The sequence below is a fragment of the Octopus bimaculoides genome, chromosome 4, assembly GCF_046866305.1.
Source record: "Octopus bimaculoides isolate indiv1 chromosome 4, ASM4686630v1, whole genome shotgun sequence".
Lineage (NCBI taxonomy): Eukaryota > Metazoa > Mollusca > Cephalopoda > Octopoda > Octopodidae > Octopus > Octopus bimaculoides.
The window spans coordinates 130,314,887-130,333,986 of record NC_142931.1 but is presented as its reverse complement, the minus strand read 5'-3'; the positions used below and the strand labels follow the sequence as shown (position 1 = coordinate 130,333,986).

Below are 19,100 nucleotides of genomic sequence, written 5' to 3'. Positions count from 1 at the left end.
ATGTGATACAAACATATCTACAACCAGGGAATTCCATTTGTAATATATAGGCAATGATGAAAATGATAAACAGCCAATATTAAGCGATAAAAGCGATAAAAGTGGGCAACTATTATAAAGTTGATGGAACATGGGTTTATTATATTAAACGACGAAGAAGATTACTTTTTCCCAATACGTTATCACAGGTACGATTTGCACAATAAATTCACGGTAGATATATAAATCTTTCATTGTGGTTAAAAATAGTAGCTTAATATTATTTAATACTAAACGAAGTGAGATCGGTAGAGTGACAGATACGTTAAAGCATCAGTAATTGCTTCAGCAGTTTTTGTTTCTGTTTTTCACATTCTGAATTCAAATCCTGTGAATATCGTCTTTTCCTTCTAGGCTCGATAAAATTAAAATTCCACTCAACTTCTCGGACCGATATATTCAAGTACTTTCTATCCCAAATTTATCATCTTATGCATAAGTTAGAAATCGATATTAGGCTAAATGAGTATGTTGTGTTCGTCTTGCGGCAGACGAAGAGTTGTATGAAAGTTAGTTTCTTTTTTCATTTAGCTCTCTGAGATAAATCCGGTAGCGGTCGACTACACTTTCTTCCTTTCAGGTTGGTAAATTACTCACTAGGATACACAAGTTTCGTCTGCGAAATTCATTTACAGATTATGAGCCAATTCAGGACTATAGTAGAAGACGCCTTCCGAAGGTGTCACGCGTTGGGATTGAGAATGAAATTGTGTGGTTGTGAAACGAACTTCTTAACTCCACATTCATACCTAAGCCTTGATGAAGATTTCATGTCTTTATACATTATGATATGCTTTTCTATACGTATAGTCATACATATAACGAAAAGAACGCACTTTCGAAAACCAGTATAAACTTTCAAAAGCATAAACTTAAAATAAACTGCTTTTATACACTAAAAGAAGCTTTCCTCCATAGAAACACACACAATAAGAAAATATTCTTTTCTACTCTTTTTGGGGAGGGAGCCTGTCGATTAGATCTACCCCAGTACGCAACTGGTACTTAATTTATCGAGCCCGAAAGGATTTGTGGCAAAGTTGACCTCGACGGAATTTTGAACTCAGAAAGTAAAGACAGACGAAATACTGCTAAGCATTTCGTCCGGCGTGCTAACATTTCTTATTTCTTTATTGCCCACAAGGGGCTAAACATAGAGGGGACAAACAAGGACAGACAAAGGAATTAAGACGATTTCATCGACTCCAGTGCGTAACTGGTACTTAATTTATCGACCCAGAAAGGATAAAAGGCAATGTCGACTTCGGCAGAATTTGAACTCAGAACGTAACGGCAGCGGAATACCGCTAAGCATTTCGCCCGGCGTGCTAACGATTCTGCCAGCTCGACGCCTTCTAATAAGAAAATATTCTCGCAGATATACAAGAGAAATTTTGTTTTGCTTAATTTTATTACTCTCCGTCACACGATGTCTTGATTCGCCATAAGCATTCGAACGTACACACATTAGGACAAACCTGTTGCAAATACTTATACATTATTTTATATAATATACAATCAACATACCATGCTTCCGTACACTGTGAGAAAGTTTCCTTTATCCATAAAAACAATTGTCAAGATTTTTTTTAAAAGCATTTATGAAAAAATTTACGCAGGCATTACTGTATTTAAGAAGCTTGCTTTTCAACCACATGGTTTTGGGTTCAGTCCCAATGCGTGGCGCTTTGGGTAAATGTTTTCTACTACAGTACCGGGCCAACAAGTACCTTGTGAGTGAATGCGGTGGACGGAAACTGTGCTGGAAGCCCGTGGCATTATACACACACACACACACACTGCTTAACAACTGGTGTTGGATTGATCTCACCCCCTTAACGAACCATTGCGGTTCGGCAAAAGAGAACGATAGGATAAGCACCAGACTTTAAAATGAGTACTAGAATCGACTTGTTCGACGAAAACCTTCAAGGTAAAGCCCCAGCACGGTCACACTCCAATGACTGAAAGTGGTAAAAAAAAGATAAAAGATAAGAACGACAATTTTGATTAAACATTTGAACTATAACATAAAGTAATAATTGCCTGCATAAAAACTTTTCTGAAATATGAACTGGTATATTTTTGCCATCTAATTATTTCATATCTTTTATTGGTTGCTGTGTGTTATCATGCTTAAGCTGTGTTTCACTGAAAGTTTTATTATACAATATATATTCTATTAAACAATATATTTTTCATGACTTGTGTTCGCTATCTGTCATCTGTCCTGATTAAATTAATAATGTATGAAAAAATAAATTGACCATCTTGATCAACATCGGATATCTTTGTTTTACGCTTCTCTGTTTCCGAAGCTAAATGACTCTACGTACTGCTGGCTTTTTATATCTTTTCCCTGTATTTTTTTGTTTCTGTTTTGTGAGGTGATGAAAATCTAATTATTCTCTGTCTTTTTCTCTCTTTCTTCATATATATATATATATATATGCGTGTGTGTGCGTGTGAGGGGTATGTATGTATGTAGACAGGTAGAGAAGTAGATAAATAGATAAATAGATAGATAGACAGACAGACAGACAGACAGGCAGATAGACAGACAAATAGACAGACAGACAGACAGACTGATAGACATATATATATATATATATATATATATATATATATATATATATATATATATATATATATATATATCGTTATTAATCCAAACAAATGGTAGTACAGAAGAAATGAAGGTGAAAAAGCACAGAGAATATATGAGAATTTAGTCAGATTTTAATATATTTCTCTCTCTCTCTCTCTCTCTCTCTCTCTCTCTCTCTCTCTCTCTCTATATATATATATATATATATATATATATATATATATATATATATATATATATATATATATATACATGCATGCATACATACATACATACATACATACATGCATACGTGCATACACTTTACCGATTTCACACTTGCTTTTCAAAAGTGTATGTTACGTGCACCTGTGTCGCAAATTGTGTCTACCAAGTTCACCCACAAGGATTTTGTCGTCCAGGGTCTCTAGTGGAAGGCACCAAAACACTTTATATGTACACACACACACACACACACACACACACACACACATATATATATATATATATATATATATACAATTAAACCTTGGGAGAGGCATTATGCCGGTAATAAACACACGCACTGGTTCAGTCCTTTATTAATTTATATAGTTTTTTGTTAAATTATTTCATTGCACTCTTGCAATCTCTTCAGTAACTTGTCTCTCCACTTCCATTTATTTTGAATGTATGATCTGGCGTTGTTTTGGCGTTGTTTCGAAACTGTTTGGTATGAGCATGTGAATGTGTGCAAGCTCGTATGTGTGCACGCTCATATGTGTGCACGCACTTATGTGTTCGTGCTTATATGTAAGTATGTGCGTCCATATGTGTGTTTGTAACAATTTCGTTTATATCAGATCAGATAGAGACTTTTTAATTAATTTATTTACGTTCATATTCCGCATCATATGTGTGAACAACACATGCAACCATGGGCAATTGTAAGGCCCTCATCTACGTGTATTTGGTGTTTAAAATTGGTTGCGTTATATATGCAGTAGAGAACCTCGCTGCACGAGTGCATCATAGTCCGAGTAATTTGGTGTACGAGCCGAGGCTCGTGCGATTTTTTGTCTTGAAGTACGAGCGGAAATCAGCGGTAAGAGCGAGTTTCATACAAGTGACCGCTAGTTGGCGCTGAGCTCGCACACGCTCTCCCAACAAACGCAGCCTCCGCTTGCTCAGTTTACATGTGGCAGCATCTCAATTGTGTTTTTCCCAGTGTTTTGTTTTTGTTTTGTGTGTTTTCGCTATTATTTTATAATAATTAATTGTGTTAGCCTTGGGTCCTAAGAAGATTAGTGCAAAGGACAGTACCGAGAAGAAAAAGCTGATAACGATAAAATTGAAAAAGGAAATCATTGATAAACATGAGAGAGGAATGCATGCAGTGGACATAGCACGACGATCTGCACGACCCTGATGAAAAAGGACAACGCTTGACAACGGGTGTTAGTTTGTTTACGTCCTCCTTAACTTAGCGGTTCGGCGAACAGAATGGTAAAATAATTACCAAACTTAAAATAAAAATGCTGCAGTCGATTTGTTCGACTAAATTATTCAAGGTGGTGCCCCAGCATGACTGGTAGTACAATGGCTGCAAAAAGTAAAAGATAAAAGTTTTTTTTTTTTTTTGTAATATAGTTGGAAAATTGCGAATGCCAAACTGTGCAAAACACAACTGATATAGTATGACATGAAAGTTTGACTGACATATCTATTGTAATTTAAATGGAGATAAAAAAAAATCTGCTTGGTAAACAAAAACAAAAGAAATATCACATAAAAGCAGAATGTTGATGGAAAAACAAAGTTATTTATGTATGTGTCTTGGAGATAAAAATTGTTTTGCTGTTCAGTAATGTGGTGTACAAAAATAAAATTATCAAATAGTTTATTGTTTTTTTTGCTAATTTCCAAGATATTTGGAAACAAACCACAATGAATATTAACATTAATATGAAACGACATTTTCTTTTTAAAAAGATGTATCATCTATCTGAAAGTTTAAAAATCTTCTTCACCTAAATACTCAATTAAACACTATAAGCGATAGACTCAATCTTCTTTCACTTGGTTTATAGAGAATTACCATTTTAAACGACAAGGAAATAGCTTGTCAAATACATTTCTTCTATTTCAAGGAGCAGCGTTGATCTTTAAGCTTTACCGTCTTTTAATCAAAACAGTTCAGTATTGAAATTTAATGCCTGGTTGAAAAATAATAGATATTTTATATTGAAACTTAATGACAACTTGAAAATAACAAACACACCCGTGTGCACGCGCACACATACATACATACATACACTTGCACTCACATACGCACACATATAAAATATTGGAAAATTTTGGCGTGTCTTTGTACATGAAAGCGAGTGGGTTAGTGGTTAGGGTATTTGGCTCACTATCTTAAGGCTATAAGTTCGATTCTCGGCGGCGCGTTGTGTCCTTGTGCAAGACTCTTTTATTTCATATCGCTCCAGTGCACTCTACTGGCAAAAAATGAGTAGTACCTGTATTTCAAAGGGCCAACCTTGTCATATTCTGTGTCGCTTTAAGTCTCCTTGAAAATTACGTTAAGTGTACACGTGTTTGTGGAGTGCTCAACTACTTGCACGTTTATTTCCCGAGCAGGCTATTCTGTTGATCTGATCAACTAGTACACTCGTTGTCGTAACCGACGGAGTGTCAGTATATATATATCATATAAAAGAATATTCCTGTAACAATACATCACAATATCTGAGAAATCCCTTACGCAGTCGCTTGGCGTTTTGTTAGCTGAGTCCAGAAGAAAGAGTATTGTCCATGATCTTTGCAGGCCCTACGAGAAAGGTGAGCTCCATACCATTAAAGTTCTGTTTAAAATGTAGCCGGTATTGGCCTGGAACACATTAACTGCTATATTCCTCTTTCAAGCCGCATACTCTACTGCTATGAATGCAATACTTGTTGCGCACTGGGGTCGATCTAATCAACTTAATCACTTTGTCTGTCCTTATTTGTCCCTTTTATGTTTAGCTCGGTGTGGGTAATAAAACAATAAGAACGATTTGGGTCAAAGTTCTCCAGAAGCCGATGAAGACCTGAAGCTTAACAGCAAAATTAATAATAACTATAAATTACTAGATAGCAGAAAAGCTCTACTATGTTGTCCAGCCTATTTAATTCAACAGCTCTGTATCACCTCGGAGTTAAACGACTGGGCGTGGTAGTTTGAACGCTGACAATTTCACATGTCTGACTGGATATTCAACTTACTTATTTATTGACCACGATTGAAATAAATACTTTGCTTCTCCCCATACATATAAAACGAAGTATGATCATAGATGCAAATGGGGAGGGGTAGGGTAGAGAGAATAAAATGTCTGATGTTAAATATGTTAGCATTAAATAAAACGGCAGAGCAGAAATGCACCACATCTCTCAAACTGCACCTTATCATCTTAAAAGTCAAAGACACGTTAAATGTACTTCTTAATAAATCTTCTAACAGAAACGAAACGGGACTGTGTGTGTGAGTGCGTGTGTGTGTCTGAATACGTTTGATTTGCTTGATCGGGATTGTTGTTGTTGGCACTCCGTCGCTTACGACGACGAGGGTTCCAGTGGATTCGATCAACGGAACAGCCTGCTCGTGAAATTAACGTGCAAGTGGCTGAGCACTCCACAGACACGTGTACCCTTAACGTAGTTCTCGGGGATATTCAGCGTGACACAGAGTGACAAGGCTGGCCCTTTGAATTACAGGCACAACAGAAACAGGAAGTAAGAGTGAGAGAAAGTTGTGGTGAAAGAGTACAGCAGGGTTCGCCACCATCCCCTGCCGGAGCCTCGTGGAGCTTTAGGTGATTTCGCTCAATAAACACTCACAACGCCCGGTCTGGGAATCGAAACCGCGATCCTATGACCGCGAGTCCGCTGCCTTAACCACTGGGCCATTGCGCCTCTGACCGGGATTAACCAGGGGCTAAACAACAACAGCGACAATATTTCGCGATTGTCCACCGAGGTCGACTTTGCCTTTCATCTTTTCGGGGGTCGATAAATTAAGTACCTGTTGCGTACTGGAGTCGATCTAATCGACTGCCCCCCCCCCTGTCCCTCCTCCAAAATTTCGGACTTTGTGCCTAGAGTAGAAAAAAATATTTCGCAATTGTCATACCTCAGTATTTCCTTCGCCCTAACTCCAAACAACTATTTACAGCAATATCTTTCACGACAACTCTAAGTAAATCTCATGCGATAAGCTATACCGTATGTTGTAGACATTTAATTTTAATGAAATGTAAGAGACGTGTATCTATACTATAATATTTGATACAACGTGTTTAATGACGTCTCTAAAAATATTCATAAAAGCGAATGATAGCTGCCAGCTTGGTAGTTTCAATATTTCTTTGCAATACATTTTTCCTATATTGAAGAAGTAGCGTTACGTTATGAGGATTAACCCAGTGACCTTATTGATTATGTAGTATTGCGTTAGATTTCTTTAACAGAAGTGTGTTGAGAAACGAAGTCAAGGCCAACATTTGTAGGTATTATTTTTTTTCGTTTCTGCTTTACTTCGTTATTTTCATTAATAAACTGGCAGCTTTGGAACTAGAGTCAATATTTTCTGTCCAGGTTTAGAAATATGTTATATATATAAACTATACACTAATTTGGACGTCGGTTTACTGGTCAGACACACACACATACACACACACACACACACACACACGTATATATGTGTGTATATATATATATATTCTGTTATTCTTTTACTTGTTTCAGTCATTTGACTGCGGCCATGCTGGAGCACTCCAGGACATATTGACTCCAGGACATATTGTTTTAAGCCTAGTACATATTTTATCGGCTCTTTTGCTGAACCGCTAAGCATATGCCCGTGGGCATATGGCGTAGTGGTTTAGAGCCCGGGCTACTAAATAATAATAATAATAATAATAATAACAACAACAACATCGAAAAATACCTTAGGAATGAGAACCCAGGTTCGAAATTTCCCCAAGACACCCGATGAAGGCTCGAGAGTATATCAGCTGAAACGTTGTGTTAACAACAAACAAGATGGGGGCAAATATTCGTCAATTGTAAATAATGTAAATAAAGAACTGATTAATTTAAAAATAAATTTGTATAATATAATACCATCGGCATTGTAAAAAAATCTTACCTGTCGTTTCAATAAAGGCTTGTATATGTGGCTATGAATTATTCTTGAGTGAAAGGTATGTGGGATATTCAAACTGCTGTTGAACGATCCCATGCTGATTTCTAATGAACCAGTAGGCTCTCTTTTTTATGGTGGCAGATATTTTGACAAAATGTAGAGTTTTCCTGGCAGTATAATTCTTTTCACAACAGGCACGAAGTCTGAAATTTTGAGGGATGAGCTTAGTCGATTATATTAACCATCCCATCTCCAGAGCGTGACTGACAGATATTTTGTGGACCTTGAAAGGATAAGCTCGACGGAATTATAACTCAGAACGTTGTTGTTGTTGGCACTCCATCGCTTACGACGTCGAGGGTTCCAGTTGATCCGATCAACAGAACAGCCTGCTCGTGAAATTAACGTGCAAGTGGCTGAGCACTCCACAGACACGTGTACCCTTAACGTAGTTCTCGGGGATATTCAGCGTGACACAGTGTGACAAGGCTGACCATTTGAATTACAGGAACAACGGAAACAGGAAGTAAGAGTGAGAGAAAGTTGTGGTGAAAGAGTACAGCTGGGTTCGCCACCATCCCCTGCCGGAGCCTCGTGGAGCTTTAGGTGATTTTGCTCAATAAACACTCACAACGCCCGGTCTGGGAATCGAAACCGCGATCCTATGACCGCGAGTCCGCTGCCCTAACCACTGGGCCATTGCGCCTCCCAACTCAGAACGTAAAACCGGAAGAAATACCGCAACACATTTTGTACGGCTAGCTTACGATTCTGCCGCTATAGTCATGTATCTTTTGGAAAAAAAACCAAAAACAAACTAGAACACAGGTGAATAACGATTTCGAGATAGAGAGATAAAATCCACTCTAATTGCTGTTATTTTAAACAAACTAATGACGGAACTACTCTAGTTCCATTGACAGAGATAATAACCTTATCGTTAATATTAATTAAATTTTGTTGTTTTACAAATTGATCCATGCTGGCCTTATGTAATATTGATTAATTAGCATTTTAGGTTGAAGGCGAAATTCTCCTTATGGATCTTTGAAAATGATATATTTCGCGTTTAACTAAATATTCTACACTATTGACTAAATTAAGTTTATGGGCTTTAATTTTTGTTAGCTTTTTTATTCTTAGTTTTAATACCTCCGTTTTAGCGAAGGTGGAAGAATTGTTTTTAGACGTGTTTTTTTTTTGTTTTTTTTTGTTTTTGCTTGTTTGTCCGTGGACAAGAGATTTCAAGAACCGCTGGATAGATTCGGATGAAACTTCCAGGAATGTTTGGCCTCGTGACTGGCACGAACTGATTAGATTTTGGGATCGATCTAGTACCGGACAAGGATTCTGGATTATTTTTCCGTTTTTTTTTTTAGTATTCTCGTTTGTGAGAACAGTCGAGTTTATTTTAGATATTCTCATTTAAAATATCATTTCCGGCTAATCGTTGAGAGGACGTTGGTGTTGCCTTGGCGGAGGTTTGCACCCTCTGATTGCTCTTGTTTTATATTATAGTTTCTGTCAATATTCCCTAATGTTGACTTGTTTGTATTTTTCTACGATGTAAAATTTCTTGACTTGTTTTTTTATGAGAAATTGTTTTAGATTTCTTCATGTTCTTAATATTAGAGTTTCGTGTAAAGCGCTGAGCTCGCAGAATCGTTAGCGCGCCGGGAGAAATGCTTAGAGGTATTTCGTCCGCCTTGACGTTCTGAGTTCAAATTCCGCTGAGGTCGACTTTTCTTTTTCTCCTTTCGGCATCGATAAAACAAGTACCAGTAGAGCACTGGGGTCGATGTAAACGACTTACCCCATCCCACGAAACTGTTGGCCGCGTGCCGAAATTTGAAAGCAATATTACAGTTATGCTTTCATTGGAAGATGTTGGTGTTGTCTGCTACGTGTACGAATCTTTTAGAATCCCATCAGAAACACATAAATCCCCCTCTGTCATACTCACAAATGCATATACACACAAACAATCTCCCCTATATGTATATTATTTAATCTCATCTGGGTAATGACCTTATACCATATACAAACATATATGATGGCTACCTTGTGTCTTTGTATGTTGTGTGATTAAATGTCCATTACGCTGTTTGTAATGCGTGGCTTAGTGGTTATGATATTTGACTCATGATCGCAAGGTCGTGAGTTCAATTCCCGGCGACGTGTTGCGTCCTTAAGCAAGACACTTTATTTCACGTTGCTGGCAAAAATGTGTAGTACTTGTATTTCAAAGGGCTGGCCTTATCACATTCTGTGTCACGCTGAATCTCCCGGAGAACTACGTTAAGGGTACACGTGTCTCTGGAATGCTCCGCCACATGCACGTTAATTTCACGAGCAGGCTCCGTTGATCGGATCAGCTAGAACCATCTCGTCGTCGTAAACGACGGAGTGCCAGTAATATAGTATAATCTATGCAGACTCAAATCCGATTGTCGATGGCTCAAGGCGAATGTGGGTCACTAGTCTGATACTAAGTACAAGATTAACATATCTCGGTCTAAAAGAGGGATTAAATTTCACCACAATTTAATAAATCGCTTATCAATTTCAGCGAGTCAGTAATAACTTACAGCTACTATCAATATTTACACGGTGGTATCTGTTGTTGATATCGTTTATTCTCCGTTCGGTCCTAACCGGAAAGACCTTTGGCCGTAAACTTCACATTTTGTTTTTCTTTTCAAAGTTCGAAGGCTGTAATTTGAGAGAGACTTTGTTGCTATTTCTAGAATTTTGAGCGACCTCATAGAAGCTTCCTTGTTGAAGCATTTGTTGTTTTCGTTGTTGTTTAAACTGACTCTATCCCTGATCCATCTAGAAGATCTAAAATCATCGGCATTCCGTCCATGACCACTCCGTCTTTGTTTTCAATCACTGTGTATCGAGGACTGCATTTGACAACATCAAAAATTTAAAGGATATGACTTCATTGATATTGAGCTGTTATTTCCAGCAGGTTTGGTAACCATGTTGGAACTTCCTCATTTGATGCGGAGGAATTAGTAATTAGAAGTAGCAGGTAAAATCGTACAAATAAAAGGTTTGAAAGAATCCTCAATGCTGCAATTAAATGGACGTCCTTAATCATTGAAAGCTTAAAAGGAGCTGCTAATGTGCCTCCCCAATAATGCAATGGAAAAATCCATCCGTTTGAATAAGACATAGTATGTTGATGTTGATCTTGTCATTTAGCCCACGTCGGTCCGACTGAGAAAACATACAATCAAAGGCATTCAATCCAGTCGTAACCAGTTTTTCTGCAAAGGTTTTTTTGTCTCTTGCTTTTTTTTTCTATGTATAATGTGCCTCTAATATATACTTCCCTTTTTAAGAGACAGTGTAATTTGAAAGAAATTTAGCTGCTATTTTTAGTTAGTTTAGCAAACACACAAACAGTCATTCGTTGGCTCAGATAAGATAGAGTGCATTCAATACGTGTATATTGCACTTCGATACACAAGTATATCTTAGACCCAATCACAATTAAGAATAGTCAATACAATACACAGTAAATACAAAGTTAACACTTTTGAAACGGGTCTCAGTTGGATGTTTTGAAATACTTATTCAAACTCGGGAAGTTTATCGCATTAAAACTGATAATTTTCTTAAAATTTATTTTGCAGAACTAAAATCTTCGACTTCGTGGATTGGAAATGTGTGCGAAGAGTATCTGTGTATATGCTTCTGAAAGCATTCGTGACTGTTGCTGTTAATACTTGTGTACGTGATGATGAGTGTACACAAGTGTTTTATATTCACTATTTTTAGTGCTATGTAGAAGGAAAAGAATGCGATGATAATGCCAGCTTCCAGTATGTGAGGGTCATTATCTCTGATAATCTCTCTTGGTGACCTTACATGTGTAAGAACGCAGTATTGTATGTTAAACCCTCTCTCCCTCTTTCTATCTCTCTTTCGCTCTCATGTGTTTTGTTTTACTAGCACGATGAGGTCATTCATTTGACTTTTGTTAGTGAATGTTAGTAAAGCAGACGACTTTTACTTTCAGCCAAATGCTATTACTAATTTGTGTTTGTAACACCTCATTGGCTGTTTTTGATCAAACGTTCTGTATTGTTTTGTTATAAATTTTGGTATATACTATGCTGAAGCTTATTTTTAACTAAACATCTGAAAAAATAGTGGGAGATATTTGCATAACAAAAGTTATTAGTTTTCCAAATCATATGTTCTCTTACCTTTCTTTCTGCATTCCCCCCTCTCTCTCTCCACACAGACATACACACACACACAAACAAACATACAAACACCCAGTGTAATACTTCACATATCTATGGTGCTGCTGTTGCTTCACACAGTCCTAGATGCCATTTTAAAAGAAGCTATCCGTTGACTTATAAAATATCTACTAACACGACAACTATTTGCCGCTGGATATCCTTCTCACCCTACTTTCTCTCTCTCCTACTGATACTATGCCGGATTCTACTCTTCTAAACAAAATTTTACTTTGCCCCAGCTCAATCCTGATCCAGTAGACTTATGTTCAGAAGCATTCAAGTCTTGACCAATCCATTTTATTTGCAGGAACGATACTTCTTAGCAGTATTATCTAATATATCCTCTCTTTTTTATAGATGATAGGATGTAATTTGCAGAAGTAATTTGGTTGCTATTTGTAGTAGAATTAGCAACAGTGTACAAGCCTCCTGACAAGGTGTTGTTGACCTGCCTATCTTTAATCAAAAAGGCCAATGATAAAGAAAGGGTTTTAACCTGTGGCTATCCTGCTTCTTAGTGGGATTCGAACTTAGAAGTTAAACCTACTCAAACACTAATTACAACAAAGCATTTAATCCCATACTGAAACGTCTTTGTCAAATGCCTTCCGTCCCATATTTTGGGATTTTAGCACAAGGAATGTAATTTTAGTGGAAGGAGGCAGTCAATTACACCATCTCTAGTGTACTCAACTAGTACTTATTCTATCAACCCCTGAAACGGTGAAAGGCAAAGCCGATGTCGCCGGAATTTGAACTCAGAACCTAATGAATCGAAAGAAATGATCCCAAGAATTGGTCGGCGAGCTAACAGTTTTGTTAGCTCGTCTTCTTTAAATTGTGATGCAATATTCTTTCTAATTTTGGCACAAGGCAGGCAATTTCGGGGGAGTGGTAAAGTGGGTTGCTCAACTGATACTTATTTCACCGATTCTGAAAGGATAAAAGGCAATGTCGACCCCGATAGCATTTGCATTCAGAACGCAAAGTCGGAAGAAATGCCGCTAATCATTTTCCCCGGCGCGGTAACGATTCTGCCAGCACGCCGACTTGTATTGTGATATTGAAAGAGACACTTCAATATACAATAAAGAACTAAACATTTACACAGATAAACGTACTTCCAAATATATCTAGACAAGAAGATCAATGCGAAGCTTGTAACCATTCCAGTACAGTGTATTGAGTCAAATTTTCACTGGTGCCAATGTATTAGGGATAACATAATAAATCACTTCAGAGAATATAAAAAGGAAAATACTTGAAAATTTTACTGAGAGTGATTATTTCATAGAAGGCTAGTGATGAAAGAAAAGGTAACCATGAAAGTGGGATAACTATTGAAGTAAACTAAATATTTGTGAAGGTAATTAAGAAATGAAACGTATCTGTTTGTTGTTTAATATCAAATCAAGGAGTGCACTGGAAAAGTCTCGTAGAGACAAAGAGTATGTTGTAACTACATTAGGAATTAAACACTGGACATAGATTAAAATACTTGCAAATATATTTATACGAGAGAATATATGCAGACTGCAAACATCACGTGTAGTGTTGAGTGAAAGTTTGGCCGGTGCCAGCGTATTTGAAGTAATGTAATCGTAAATCACTCAAGAGAATATAAAATAGAAAATATTTGGAAACTCTGCTAAGAGTAATTACTTCACAGAAAGCTTATGATGAAAGAAAATGCATCCACAAAAGTGGAGTAATTATAGGAATAAACCAAATAATCGCGAACAAGGTAATTAAAGAATGAAAACTCGTTGTTTGTTGTTTAACACCACAAGAAGTGCACTGGAAAATCTCTCGGAGAGACGAAGATTGTTTTGTAACTGTTATAAGAAGTTAAACATCGGTTATAGATTAAAATACTTGCAAGTATGTTTAGGCGAGAGAATAGATGCAGCTTGTTAATATTACTGTGCAGTGTTGAGTAAAAGTTTTGTCGGTGCCAATGTATTTAGGATAATAAAACACTCACGAGAATATACGATGGAAACATAAAATGGAAACATTGGCAATAATATTTACTTCATAGAAAGCGTGTGATGAAAGAAATGGTATGCGTAAGAGTGGAATAATTATTGAAGCAAACTAAGTATTTGTGAACAAGGTAACTAAGGAATGAAAACTTGTTGATGTAACAATGTAGAGGTGCTTTCGTTGGCTTATTAGCAAATGGTAAATGTCTTACACGTTCAAGGTAAACAACTGCAGTAGATAAAAACGATTTAGTAGTGAGAGAGATTTAGTTGCTATTTCTAGGAAATCGAGTGGTTTTGTCGACGCTCTTTCGTTGGCATGCTAGCACAAAGTAAATGTCATAGACACTCGAAATAAATAACTGAAGTAGATAAAGATGCTTGAATAGTCAGTAAAGAGAATTTCAAAGAATTAGCTAATCTATATTATATTAGAAGAGATGAAATAGATAATGTTGTTCAAATTGGCACCAATTATATGGAAACTGAGATGCCATATCTCTATTCAGGACTGTATCAGAAATACTTCTATGAAAAGAATTTATTTACTCAAAGGATTACGAATCAATAATGAAGTCTCCATTCGCTCCCCCAACCTTCTAGAAATAGCGACCAAATTTCCTTCAAATTCTACGTTATTATATTAAAAATTCACTGGCCGAAGAAGCTGCAAAGAGGTCCAACTGGATCCAGCGAGGATTGAATAAAAGTGATTTTCAGAAGGCATAATTTATCCTGCTTTTAACTTGTGTCTCAGACCGAAGTATTTACGACATCCAAGATATTCTGACAACCCAGGAATTTTCTGGGTTCAGTGTAAGCAGTAGTACAGAATATGACAACAGAAGGCTAATTAAGAGTAATGACCTGGATGCAACCTTTGAGCGTAAGGGGTTAAAGGCCAAAACACTTGCATAAAAGGAGGGGTTTCTTCTCTGAAGACCTTCTGCTGTTCAACTCTTACTAGAGTTTCTCATTAACTTAAAGAAATATTGGATAAGGTTCTTCTACAGGCGCAGGTATGGCTGTGTGGTTAAGAAACTCACTTTGCATCTCCGTGGTTTCAGGTTCATTCCCACAGTGTGGCACGTTGAACAAGTGTCTTTTACTATTGCCCCCGGCTCAATCAATGCCTTGTGAGCAAATTTAGTAGACAGAAACTGAAGAAGCCCGCTACACACACACACACACACACACACACACACACACACACACACACACACACACACACACACACACACACACACACACACACACACACACACACACACACACACACACACACACACACACACACACACACACACACACACACACACACACACACACACACACACACACACACACACACACACACACACACACACACACACACACACACACACACACACACACACACACACACACACACACACACACACACACACACACACACACACACACACACACACACACACACACACACACACACACACACACACACACACACACACACACGCGCGCGCACACACACACACACATGTTAAAATACAGAGTTTATGAATTAACCAGTGCCCATTGGTTGGAGAAATTTGAATTAGTTTACATGCGGTTAAGCGTTTCAGAAAATATTTAATTATAACGGTTTCTCAATATATGCGTGTGTGTGGAATTACATGGTAATAAAAGACTCACAGTAATAATTGCATGCATATATATATATATATATATATATATATATATACTGGAACTTATGTCAGCATGACACATAACAAGTACAATCTCTGCTGCCGGGTACTTGTATAATATGTATTGTGAATCTCAAAGATATCTTTAATATAAACAGAATGGATAAGAGTTTTGCTATTGGAATATGAACGATTGTGATGCTTTGAACCTGATAACGCATGATTGATGAAAATGGAAAGAAACAAAACTGTAAGTCGGCTGTAAACCAGGCACACGTATAGATAAATGTTTAGATGATGCCCTTCAGAGAACTTTCAACCAATAACTGATATTAAACACAGCTACTGTAGTTACTTCTGGTGCTATCAATTGGAAAATATAGTTATTAATGAATATAGTCAACAGATGAGATCCAGAGATTCTCAGTATAGAAAACATTTTAGACTTCGATGCCTTTACGAAGGACCACTTCCGCGGAGCAAAGAGTGGCTATAAGAGGAGTCCGGGTGAGTAGAGGCAATCAACTGCTTGGGTTTGATGTACAATCTCTCTCTCTCTCTCTCTCTCTCTCTCTCTCTCTCTCTCTCTCTCTCTATATATATATATATATATATATATATATATATATAAAGAGAAAGAGAGAGAGAGAGAGAGAGATGTATACATGCAAACAGAAAGAAAGCAAACACTGAAGATTTTCAGACGATGAATATTTAAATATAAATCTACATATAGTTATATACTAATAGATCAAACTTATACAGAGTACAAACGGCAGAGAAAATTAAAGGGGAGGAAGTTATTAATGTATGATGTTAAAGGAAAACACAAAATATTTTAAATAATCGAACAAGTTGTCTTATTCTATAAACATGTGCTCAACACTCCTTTGTAATTTAATCATTAATACTTATATATTTCTCGGTGTCACTCTTTCTTTTCGCAATAATTTCTATATAGTAAGCTAGATACTACAGCGTCAGGAAGAGCGAATGCTATATTTCAACTGACGATAGCTAAAACCAGAAACATTGTTTTCCATACCTGCTTAGTGAGAGAGCAATTCCAGCTTAACTCCAAATATATTTCTTAATCACTGTTTATAGTCCTATACAGCTGTATGTCGAAAAAATTGGAAATAATCATCTTCATTACACATAATAGCTATTAAATGAATAATAATTACTAAATATATATATGGGATTATTGACTTTATATATCCTGAAACAAGAACAGACTAAATCACTTTGAATCAATTTAAGCGATCTGAACTAAGTTGACTAATATAGAGACTTAGCTAATTTAGAGTATCATCACTTTCGACATACTTTTGGTTCTGGCTGTAATTTTATGCAATTTTTTTTTGTATAACTTGTTTGATTATGCAATAGAAATCTCGCTTGTTGGCCCCCAAATTAACACGAGGTCTCGAGATTAAATGAGACGAAATCATGTGTTGTGTAATGTTTATACGTTTCTCAAAACCTTTCGTTGTATAAAAATTGAAACATCTACAAAAAACAATACGAGATCACGGCTTTAGCATATTATGGCGCAAACCATAAATATCGAAATAGGTTGTTTTTGAAATTTTTTAAAGAAAAAAAACCCATCAAAGTGTGGACAGAAAGCAGCTGAGACAATTAATTCGGGAATGAGCACGCTTTGTTCATTTGATCTATTATTAATTAGAAGCCACTCAAACTAATTAAACACAATGTAAACGGATGTCTTTCTACAACTTCTGCTTGAAAAGGGCTGAAGGAAGTGAGTCCTATTAAAGTCATTATCCTCTTTCACTCGTCGTTAAAAATGTTGACAAGTTAGTTGAGCGAGATTAGATGTAATCTCAATGCCGTGAAATACGGTACCATACTTGGTTTTATGTATTATTTTTGTCTGCATTAAATGTGTAGCTTTTCTCGACCACAGCTTCACTTCAATATATTTTTAATTATGTATAAATCCATCACTTCAATGTTGTTGTCTATTAAATATGTAAGAGAAAAGATGTGAAATATCCAATCTATTGCACATATGATTATACTTCGAAATTTTATGTATTATACATAATTTTATACTCTTTTACTCTTTTACTTGTTTCAGTAATTTGACTGCGGCCATGCTGGAGCACCGCATTTAGTCGAGCAAATCGACCCCAGGACTTATTCTTTGTAAGCCTAGTACTTATTCTATCGGTCTCTTTTGCCGAACCGCTAAATTACGGGGACGTAAACACACCAGCATCGGTTGTCAAGCAATGTTGGGGGGGGGGGCAAACACAGACACACAAACACACACACGTATATATACATATACATATATATGACGGGCTTCCTTCAGTTTCCGTCTACCAAATCCACTCACAAGGCTTTGATCGGCCCGATGCTATAGTAAATGACACTTGCTCAAGGTGCTACGCAGTGGGACTGAACCCAGAACCATGTGGTTCGTAAGCAAGCTACTTACCACACAGCCACACCTGCGCCTATGTATTATGCATTTCTACTATACGCACAAGACCTGAAATTTTTGTGGGAAGGGACCAGTCGTTTCCTCAGACCTCAGTATATAACTGGTACTTGTTTCACCGACATGAAAGGATGAAAGGCAAAGTCGACATCGATGGAATTTGAACTCAGAACGGTAAGACGGACGAAATGCAGCTGTAATTTTCCCACCTTTTCACGTATATATTTTGCAACAAATATTTACTTTAGTACACGTAGCCATGTTTATCTCTGATTTATTAATCTCAGATCCGGGATGACACGGTTCACTCAAATATGAATCATGTTACGTTTATTACGGATAGCTGTATGATAACACGGATCGGTGATCAGTTGAAGAGCCTGCTTATATCGCAAAAAACCTGCCTTTTCCAGAAACGCGTACCACCCACACTGTATAGCTACATAGAATGCACTGACTATTGCTAGTGTTTACATGACTGTGTTGCGAAGCTGCATATTTTTTATACGGACTTACTTGTACCCTTCTACATGGGATCAGAAAACAGAAAAAAAAAACGTATCTGTTCCTAAGAAATGATATAGACGAGTGTGTTTTCTACAAAAAAAAAAAAAATGTATAGATGATCAAGAAAATATGTGACGTTGGAAGCTTCGTTGCAGTAAGAAAACACGTGACGTTGGAAGCTTCGCTGCTGTGGGCTGTGAGTTTGGTATCAATAAATCTATTCGCTCCAAAGTGCGTGGAGATGATTCATTTATCACTGCTTTTTTTTTATTACACCAAACTTCCATGATAAACAAGGATAGATTATATATTTATTCTTAACGTCATGTTAAGGATTGAAGAACTTCCGATTGAAGGACTTCATGGAACTGAGAAGTGTTCAGGTTTGTCTTCTGTGTTTACTGATACAG

At 36.9% G+C, this 19,100-nt stretch overlaps 1 protein-coding gene across 2 annotated transcripts in view; it reads right to left on the bottom strand.

The window, feature by feature from the left end:
- Positions 1-19,100, bottom strand: part of LOC106870341 (uncharacterized) — a 96,378-nt gene that overhangs the window by 49,514 nt on the left and 27,764 nt on the right. The window contains exon 1 of one of the 2 annotated variants that reach the window (XM_089351457.1): positions 7,800-8,109. The exons of the other annotated variant lie outside the window; for it this stretch is intronic. The gene's annotated coding sequence lies outside the window, so the exon portion shown is untranslated. Of the gene's footprint in view, positions 1-7,799; positions 8,110-19,100 lie in introns of those variants that run through there. 2 annotated transcript variants of the gene reach the window in all.